This window comes from Trachypithecus francoisi, unplaced genomic scaffold (assembly GCF_009764315.1).
Source record: "Trachypithecus francoisi isolate TF-2019V2 unplaced genomic scaffold, Tfra_2.0 Contig01440, whole genome shotgun sequence".
NCBI classification, from domain to species: Eukaryota; Metazoa; Chordata; class Mammalia; order Primates; family Cercopithecidae; genus Trachypithecus; species Trachypithecus francoisi.
Genome location: NW_022681431.1, coordinates 4,151,782 through 4,162,799, shown reverse-complemented (window position 1 = coordinate 4,162,799; position 11,018 = coordinate 4,151,782).

The following is an 11,018-nucleotide window of genomic DNA, read 5'->3' as shown; positions in this document are numbered from 1 at the left end:
GTTTTTGGTAAGTTATGTACTAAGAAACCTGACACTTTAGTATTGTTTTCTCATTTATTAGTAATGATGCCGTGTAGAATCTAAAGCACAGCTTTTGGACAGACAGAAGAATAGGTTTTCTTTTATTAGTTCAGTGATAACTTGGGGCAAGTTAATTAGCATCTAGCTAAAAATTATAAATAAAGGTGCTATAAGAATCATCTCGGGTGAGATGGTGCATGTACTTTCTGTGGTACTGGTCGCTCTGAGCCGAGATCGCGCCACTGCCTGGGCGACAGAGCGAGACTCCGTCTCAAAAAAAAAAAAAAAAAAGGAAGAACATAAACGCATTTTCACTTTAATGTGTGCTAGACATCCCCAAATTCACATGCCCAGTGCTGGACCCCTGATCTCAACTCCCAGTGTGCTTCACCTGCAACTTTCCCCATCTCAGGTAATGGCAACTTCATCTTTCTACTTTCTCAGGCCTCACCTTTTTCGTATCCCACATCAATCCTTGGGGAAAGCCTTTGAATCTATTTCCAAAATATTTCAAGAATGTAACCACTCTTCCTGCTTCCATTACAGTCACTTTGATCCAATACATCATCATCTTTCAGCCGGGTGACTGCAACGGCTCCTAACATTTTTCTTTGCTTCCACTCTTGACCCGCCGTAGTTTATTTTCAATTATCACACTTTTTCTTTTTGGTTTAACAGTTCTGAACCTTGGTGATTTTCACAGTTCAGTAAGAGGCTTCCTTCAAACCTGTAGCCTACTTAAAAAATAATAGCATCTGTAGAGTAGTTTTTTGTCAAAGTGTGCTCCACCAGTCGCCTGCATCAGATATAGTTGGTTGTTTATTTGGGTGTTTGTTAAAAAATTCTTGGACCCTCATCCAGACCTGCTTTACTCAGTCTCCTGGGCTAGTCTTGGTTGTCTAGATTTTAAATAAAATCTTTCGGTAATTCTCATGCAAACTAAAAGCTGAGAACCACACTGATGAGAGGAGCTAGATATGCATTGTTTAGAGAATACTAAAAGGTTTCCTGAGTGTGTTTAATACCTGGCAGACACATTCATACATTTGATTCTCTCCCCATTCTTTGTCAGAGATGATTTCTGCATACCCATTAGCCTCAAAATCTTCCCCTGAATATACTATACTTCTTTTTTTGTTGTTTAATATATGCAGCACCTTACATACTCTGCTTTTCAGTGCCCTAATGAGGCACAGGGTAAAATGTCCTATAGAACAAATGGGTACATACAAGGAGTCTTTTCTAACAATAGACCATAACCATGTCATTTTTTTCTTATTGGTAGGTTTAACCAGAATTATACTCTTCTATGCATAAGTGAACCTGAATTAATAAGTTTATTTATTTATTTACTTTGAGACAGTGTCTCACTTTGTCTCCCAAGCTAGGGTGCAGTGGTACAATCACGGATCACTACAGCCTTGACCTCCTGGGTTTAAGTGATCCTCCTGCTCCAGTCCCCCAAGTAGCTGGGACCACAGGTGCACATCCCATGCCTAGCGAATTAAAAATTATTTTCCTGTAGAGATGAAGTCTCCCTATGTTGCCCAGGTTGGTTTTGAACTTCTAAGCTCAACCAATCCTCCCCTCTGGGCCTCCCAAAATGCTGGGATTACAGGTGTGAGCCACCACATCCAGCCATAAATTAATAGTTTTAGAGCCACTTGAATTTGGCCTGCTTGCTTCAAAGGGCAGCTCAACACCTGAAGTGCTTTTATCTTCTCACAAGTTGCTTGTGACCTCTTTTGCAATCAGTTTATAAAGTAACTTTCTATGAATTTTAACTCTTTCCTCCTTGTATCTATCAAGGATATTGAACTAAAGAGTAAAGGACAGCTACTTGGAATCTGAGTGTGAAAGATTCATAGCTAATTTCTGTTTGAAAAAGAAATATTCTTTTTCCCTTAAAGAAAAAAAAAAACCCTTTATTTTGGCAGGCAATTTTCTGGGTAGCCACTAATATATGTATGTATTTTATTTACTTATCCATTTATTATAATTATTTTCATTTATTTGTTGGTTTCATATCATTTTCTTTACTATTACACATACTTCCTCTATTTAGTATAATGATTTTCTTCTTCAGAGAAGATTAGCCCAACAAGACAATTTGCATTTCATACAAGCTGATCTAGCAAAAGAGATCTTCAGAATTAATTATCCATAGACACTATGTCAAGTATTTATCAGTTAGAATGAATTCAGTTGCGTATAACACAAAACCTAAATCAAGTGAGTTAACACCATAATGCAATTAATTTGCTCACAACATAGGCAGTTCCGGAGTTAGGAAAGTCTTTGCAGTTAGCCGATCCAGCGGAGGGATCATTCAAGAACTCAGGCTTTTCCTAGTTCCCTGAATTCCTCTTCTCCAGTTTCCATTTTATCCTAAGCTGCTTCCCCTTTAAATTGTAGGATTGCTGTCAGTAGCATTGGTCTGAATGCCTCCTTGTTCTTATTCAATGGAAGAGACTCTCTTAAGAGGTAGAAGAGTGTTCATAATTCCCAGCAAAATTCTCCTTCTAAATCATGAGCCTTAAGTGGGTCATTTACCCATTCCTGAACCAATCTGTATTTCCAGAAAAATCCCTTGTGCTGATGATTTAAGATTGGTGCTTCTGAACCAACCAACCAACCAACAACAACAACAACAACAACAAAAATAAAGGAATCTCATGAACGGTTTTACTGAATACAAGCCTAACTCTGTTAAACTGTATTGTTGCTATGTAATTGTGCTGGGGAAAGGTGAAATGAATGTTTAGGGAGATTGGATTATGATGTGCAATACAACATTTTTAACATAATATTTTAGTGTTAAATATGTATGTATTTATAATATAAATTAGTATATTGTATAATATATAAGCATATATATGAATATGTAAGCATATAGTTTATATATATGAATATATATGTTCAGATTCTGACAGGAAATAAGTATCTGGATGAGAGAAAAGACCATTTGTTACTTAAAGAACATGTCAGTTCTCACATAGCTCCAGTCTCTATGGGGTAACACAGGAAACGCCTTATATTGCCCTGCATATGCAGAAGGTATTACACCCCAAGAGAGGAACCCTGAAATCATGAGACTTGGAGCTCAAGTAGAGGTATAGCTGGTGTAACAGCCCATCTTCCCTCCTGCAGAGAGAGAGAGAGAGAGAAAGAGAGACGTTTACGCTGTAATATAAACAGATCTTCTCCAGTGAGGAAAGGGAAAGTCTCTAGACTCCCTAGCCTGGGATATAAGCAAATGGTTCTAAGGAGATAACACTAAATTTCTCTGGAACAATAAATATATTATCTCTAGCTTCCAAGGCATATTTGTTCTTAGGCATCCTTTAACAAATGCCCTTTGCTCAGAAAGCCTAGATTGTCCAGAAATGTAAAAATATTCATGGAAAATGATCTCCTGATAGCTAAACAAAATTCTTCCAATAGAGATTATAGAGTGGCATGAAAATTTCAATCTGGTAGGCAATGAAGTATTGGAAAACCTTATGCTTTGATGAGATCAAGTTGAATTGAATTGCCACATGTTTCTCAATACTTACCTCTTTTAAAACTTAAGTGACAAAAATATTTTATGTCTTCATTTCATTAACTCAAAAATGATTCACTCAGTATAAACTAAGGGCAAGTCAATACTAAGAAGTGATCAGAACGTTGCCTTTTCCTAAGGGAGCATGCAAGTTAATAAACAGTTCAGTGGACCCTTGAACGATGCCAGAGTTAGGGACAGCAACTCCCTATGTAGTCAAAAATTTCAGTATAGCTTCTGACTCCACGAAGGCTTAACTACTAATAGCCTACCCTTGACCAGAAGCATTATTGGTAACATAAAGTCAATTAATACATATTTTGTATGTTATATGTATTATATACTGCAGTCTTACAATAAAGTTAGAGAAAAGAAAATGTTAAGAAAATGCAAAGAAGAGAAAATACCTTCCCAATAATACTGTACTTGTGAATACCAGAAGTTTTTTCATGTGTTTCAAGATGAATTGTCTTTCTAAAATGGCAGCAACCACTGTAGCAGACCTTGATCTATAGTACATATCAAGCGATTCAACTTTTTCTTGTAATGTCACAACTTTGCTCCTTGGGAGCCCTTCCAGCATCACTGTTGGTACTTCGTATGGGTCCCATGGTGTTATTCAAGGCTTATGGTATTGCACTAAACACAATGAAAAATATGGGAGAATCATGAGGCATCACTTTTTACTGTGCAATTTACTGGAGGAAGGAACAGCTCCTGTTAGATGATTAGTGACACATGACGTTTTAAGTGGATACTCACAACGCTGGAGCTCACTGCAACAGCAACAGGAGGTGGCTACAACATTATGACAGTAGTAAAGTCTGTACCAGTTAATTTTATGCAGTTATGATTTAATATTGCATGAATGTGTCTTTTGACTGTGAATGGAGTCATGTCCATTCTGTAAGTATTTGCGTATTTATTGAAAAAAATCCAGATATAAGTGGACCCGTGCAGTTCAAACTTGTGTTGTTGAAGGGTCAACTGTACAGTAGTTTTCCATGATCTGCGCTTTTGCTTTCTGATGCTTCTGTTACTCAAGATCAGCAGAGATCTAAAAATATAAGTGGAACATTCCAGAAATAAACAATTCATAAATTTTGAATCACTCTCTGTTCTGAGTAGCCTGAGGAAATCTTTTACCAACCTGCCCCATCCAGCCCAGGATGTGGCTCATCCCTTTGTTCTGCATTTCCATGTTGACTGCATTATCTGCCCGTTAGTTACTTAGCAGGCTTCTTGGTAGTCAGATGAACTGTCATGGTATTGTGGTGCTTGTGTTCAAATCACTCTAGTTTTACTTAATAATGGCCCCAAAGTCCAAGAATAGTGATGCTGGCAATGTAGATATGCCAAATGAAAGCCTCGAAGTGCTGCCTTTTGGAAAAAAAAAATGTGTGTGTGTTGGGGGAACCAAAGCAAAAATGGACAAATGGGATATCAAGTTAAAAAGGTTCTGCACAGCAAAGAATACAATCAATATAGTAAAGAGGCAACCCAGAGAATGGCAGAAAATATTTGCAAACTACCCATCTAGCAAGGGATTCATAAGCAGAATATATAAGGAGCTGCAACAACTCTATAGGAAAAAAATCTCATAATCCAGTCAAAAAATGGGCAAAAGATTTGAACAGACATTTCTCAAAAGAAGACATACAAATGGCAAACAGGCATACGAAAAGATGCTCAACATCTTGGATCATCAGAGAAATGCAAATCCAAACTACAATGAGATATCATCTCACCCCAGTTAAAATGGCTTTTGTCCAAAAGTCAGGCAATAACAAATGCTGGCAAGGATATGGAGAAAAGGGAATCCTTGTACACTGTCAGTGGGAATGTAAATTAGCACAACCACTAGGAAGAACAGTTTGGAGGTTCCTCAAAAAACTGAAAATAGAGCTACCATATACGATCCAGCAATGCCCCTCCTGGGCATATACCCAAAAGAAAGGAAATCAGTACTTTGAAGAGATATCTGTGCTCTCATGTTTTTTTGCAGTACTGTTCCCAATAGCCAAGTTGTGAAAGTAAACTAAGTGTCCATCAACAGATGAATGGATGAAGAAAATGCAGTATATACGCACAATGGAGTGCTATTCAGCCATGAAAAAGAATGAGAGCCTGTCATTTGCAGCAACGTGGATGGAATTGGTGGTTGTTGAGTGAAATAAGCCAGATACAGAAAGACAAACATTGCATATTCTCCCTTATTAGTGGGATCTAAAAGCCAAAACAATTGTACTCATGGATATAGAGATTAGAAGAATGTTTCCCAGAGGTTAATGGGTACAAAAAATAGAATAAACAAGACCTAGTGTTTGATAGCACAGGGTTACTATAGTCAGCAATAACTTAATTGTGCATTTTTAAATAAAAGAGTATAATTGGATTGTTTGTAACACAAGGATAAATGCTTGAGGGTATAGATACCCCATTTCACATGAAGCGATTATTACACATTGCATGCCTATATCAAAAAATATTATGTAGGCTGGGCACAGTGGCTCATGCCTGTAATCCCAGAACTTTGGGAGCCGAGGTGAGCAGATCACTTGAGGTCAGGAGTTTGAGACCAGACTGGTCAACATGGTGAAACCCCATTTCTACTAAAAATACAAAAATTAGCTGGGCGTGGTGGTGGGTGCCTATAATCCTAGCTGCTTGGAAGGCTGAGGCAGGAGAATCGCTTGAGCCTGGGAGGCGGAAGTTGCAGTGAGCTGAGATTGCATCATTGCACTCCAGACTGGGAAACAGTGAGACTCCATCTCAAAAACAAAAACAAACAAACAAAAATCTTGTGTACCCCATAAATATATACTCCTATTTACCCACAAAAATTAAATTTTTTTTTTAAAGAGAAAAGGCAAAAGTTCTTAACTTAATAAGGAAAGAAAAAAGGAATCATGTGCTGAGGTGGCCAAGATTTATGTTTAAAAACAATCTTCTATCCGTGAAATTGTGAAGAAGGAAGAAGAAATTCATGCATGTGTATATATAGAGTTTAGTAGTGTCCATGGTTTCAGGTATCCACTGGGGATATTGCAATACATCTCCACTGGATAAGGGGAGACTACTGTAATTGTCATTTAAGTAGATTAAACTCCCTTTCTTGGTTTCATTCTAGAATCTAAGAATTGACAATTTAACAATTCTCATTTCTTATATTCATTAAAGTGCTTTTCCCCTCTCTGACTCCCCCAGAAATCGCTTTCATTTTTCTCCATCAGACTAATTCTGTTTCTTGAAATCTTCATAGAAAATGGTGCATTGCTCTATTCACTGTAAGGTTCTATCCATTTCAGTTATATTAATTTCTAATTCCAGAGGGCTATATAAGAGTCTGTGTATGTCTTTGTGCTTCTGCTACATGCTTTATTAGAATTTTAAAAAGCTAACAGTTATCAAATGCTTGCTCAGTATGAGGCTTTTTGCTTTTTCTTGCAGTTTCTCATTTAATCCTTACAAGGACATTAGAGGGTAGTGCTCTAGCTTTACAATTGGTAAAATGTAGGCAAGAAGAAAGTGGGTAAATTCACAATAGTCACATAATTAGCAAATGGCAGAGCTTGTGTTTATCAAATAAGAAAATGCAGATGGAAGACCAGTATGGTGGCATGTGTCTGTAGTCCCAGCTACTTGGGAGGCTGAGGCAGGAGGGTTGTTTGAGCCCCGATATTGGAGGTTACAGTGAGCTGTGATTGTGCCACTGCACTCAAGCCTGGGTGATACACCAAGACCTTGTCTCAAAAACAAACAAAGAAACAAACAAAAGAAAAAGGAGAATGCATATGCCCACGGAGTGCCCTGTGCAAGCTGTACACCTCCATGCATGTTGCTAGGGTTAGAATTATTTATTCTTCCATCTCTCCTATGAAATTTGAAATGACTTTAGGGTACGCAGGAAATTGCAAAGTGAGAAATTTCCTACAGTCTTTGCCCATGTTCCCGGGGTAACTCATGCTTAGTCTTGAGTGACCAGATGATTGTCTTTGCCTATGAAAGCAATTGTTTCATGAGTTCATGTAAAGCAAAAAACGTGACGTTCACTAGCAAATGCTAGCAGCAGTGCAAGGCAAACCATATTGCTCATGAAGGTTTGGCAGAGCCCTGGTAACTGAGGCAGTTGCTTCTCTTTAGGCAATTTACTTGCCACTTCACAGCCACTGCCAGTAACTTTGCCAAGCTACTCCCGGCTGTTCTATAATCCACTCGTTAATGTAGATCATTTACCAGAAGTAAATCTATCTTACAATGGTCATCCTTCAAATGACTTGGAGAAAGACTCAAGGCAGCAATTATTCAACTTTATTGCTTCAGTGACTAAAGCATTTTTTGCTTTAATGGGCTGCCAAGCTATATAGAGAGAAAGTGCTTGTGGCAGGACTGGAAAGAGGAGAACACATTGAGAGTTAGAAAGCAAACTCCACTCCCTGGGGCTTCAGCTAAGTGGCTGGCTTTGAGATTTGCGTGTTTCATGAAACTCTTCTATTGGCAGCTGTGATTGGCTATTTGACCCTCTTTATCGCCTGTTCATGTTAACACAGAGGTTCACAGTGTTGTTTCTTGTCAAAAGAACTATGCTAAGATAGAGGAGCCTAATTGCGTACTTTGTTAGGCTGATATTAACAACCCAGGGGGAGGCAGAGCACCAAAACAAATTGTGCAGGGTGAATATTTTACAAAGGTGGCAACCCATGGCACAGAGTGCCCTGAAATGATGTGATTTGAGCAAAACAACCCAGATCTCAGATTTATTTGTTTCCTCCTGTTTACTTTCTGTGGGCAACAGGAGCCTAAGGTATCATTTCAATAGGAACAGCTCACTATTTTTTTTCTAATTCAGGGTTGCTGTTATCAACAGATAGAAGTGTATTAAGTGTATCTCAAAAGAACACTCCAAAAGGATAAGGCAATAGTTATTTGATCGCTAATGAAGACTTTTATCTCACTCTGTTACTCTGACCATGTATTATATTGCCTTAGGTCAATTTGACTTGCAATATTGTTGAATACAGTACCATTTAAACTAGCTCCAGGAAATTTGGTCTGCCTTACATGATTTTGTACTTAGCTATGGAGGATATAGTGTAAGATTTAAGGCAGTTGAAAACAAAGAACCCAGCAGTTGATTTCAAGGCTATGGGTTCTGTTTAGGTTGAGAAAGAAATGAAAAAAAAAGTTCCTATGAATATCTCTATGCGATTCAGCAACAATTATAGCCTCAACATAAAGGGTCATGAACTAGAGTTAAGTAGAGGAATAACACTGAAGCTCTGATTTTTTTTTCACAAATAATAGTGGAGGTACAAAATAGCTTGTTAAAAGTAGTGATGTCCAAATGGAGTCTGACATACTTGAGTTAACAACAAAAAAATGAATAGAATTTTACTGTGTAAAGAAGCTTGAAGCAGTGAGATCTAATGTCAAGATTTTTAAAGGGTCTATTCTTTATTTTTCTTAGGTAATTCTAACATTAGTTCATTATGTAGAATTTTCTTTTCTTTCTTTTTTTTAGGGAGAGCAATGATAGGTTCTCACTATATTCCCAGTCTGGTCTCAAACTTCTGGGCTCAAAAGATCCTTGCCTCTGCTGGGACTACAGATGTGTGCCAATGTGCCCAGCTTAAATATACAATATTTTATGAGACTGTCCATGACTTGTATAATAATAAAAATTACCCTAAGAATTATTGCAGAGAGCTAATATGTGGATTTTATAATTTATTTTCTTATATAATAAAAACTTTCTTGGGATTTTGAATCTTACATTTGACAAAGATATAAACTAAAATTTGACTAAGATACACTAATAATTTAGTACAGCATATATATTTTTTAATGGAACAAAGTTTATGGCCAGGTCTGTTTTTCTTCTTCTTCTTCTTCAAGTCTCGTTCTGTCACCCAGACTGGGGTGCAGTGGTGTGATGTCGGCTCACTGCAACCTTTGCCTTCTGGGTTCAAGCAATTCTCCCGATGCAGCCTCCCGAGTAGCTGGGACTACAGGCACCTGTCACCATGCCCAGCTGATTTGTGCATTTTTATTAGAGACGGGGTTTCACCATGTTGGCCAGGCTGCTCTGAAACTCCTGACCTCAAGTGATCCTCCCACCTTGGCCTCCCAAATTGTTGGGATTTCAGGTGTGAGCCGCCACGCCCAGCCCAGGTCTGTTATATGGTAGCTTCTGTGGTTCAGTTTCAGGTTATATGCAAGACATTTTTTCCTTCCTAAAACTTTTAAAGCTCACAGATAAGATTAATATGTAGCCTGTGTAAGATCAGGAATGGTAATATTGTCATAAAAGAAGGGGATTGCTGGTGGGATGTCTAAAAAGTAGTGAAAGTATCAGGAGGTGACAAATAGAAATGTTTGTATATTATTCTCCATTGAGAAAAGTTGTGACACTCTTTGTATGCTGGGTGGGAAAAGAGTTCAGTGATCAATTACTGCTGCTTTTCTTGGGTCATGGAACAGGGAAACGTGGGCTATTTGCCTTTTATTTGCTGAAATTGTAAGTAAAAGAGTGTCTTGATTCTATTCTAAAGAGTAGAGAATAGCAATTCATTAGGGTGGCATAGGTTGATAGAAACATTCTATAAGTGACTGTACCATTTAATATTCTCACCAATATAAAGGTTCTTTCCAGTTTCTCCAAGTCCTTGCCAATTAGCATTGCCTGCATTTGATATTCTAGGGGTGTAAAGTGGGATTCCATTGTGGTTTTAATTTGAATATCCCTAATGAGTAATGAAGATGAACTTCTTTTCATGTTTGTATTGGCCATTTCTATATCTTCTCAGGTGAAATGTCTATTAAAATCTTTTGCCCATTTTTTGTAGTGTTTTTGTTTTAAAAGATGGGGTCTTACTCTGTTGCCCAGGCTGGAGTGCAGTGGCATGATCATGGCCCACTGCAGCCTCAACCTCACAGGGTCAAGTGATCTACCTCATTCTCCCAAGTAGCTGGGACTACAGGTGTGCAGCAGCACATCTGGCTAATTTTTTAAAAAATATTTTTTTGTAGAGACAAGGTCTTGCTGTGTTGCCCAGGCTAGCTTTGAACTCCTGGATTTAAGCAATCCTCCCACCTCCACCTTCCAAAGTGCTAGGACTACAGGTGTGAACCACTGTGCCAAGCCTTTGGCCAGTTTTTAATTGGGTTGTTTACCATCTTACTATCTTAAATATGGAGTTGTAAGAGTTTTTCTTTTTATACTCTAGATATAAGTTTATTATTGGAGATATGATTTTCAAACATTTCTTCTAGTCCATGGCTTGCCTTTTTACTTTCTTGATTGTATATTTTGAAGTGAAAAGGTTTTGAATTTCAGTGATGCCTATTAGTGTTTTTCTTTATTTCCTGTGTGTTTACTTTTGTAAAATTATTACATAATCCAAGATCACTACTCCTATGTTTTCTTCTAAGAGTTTTATAGTTTAGTTTAATT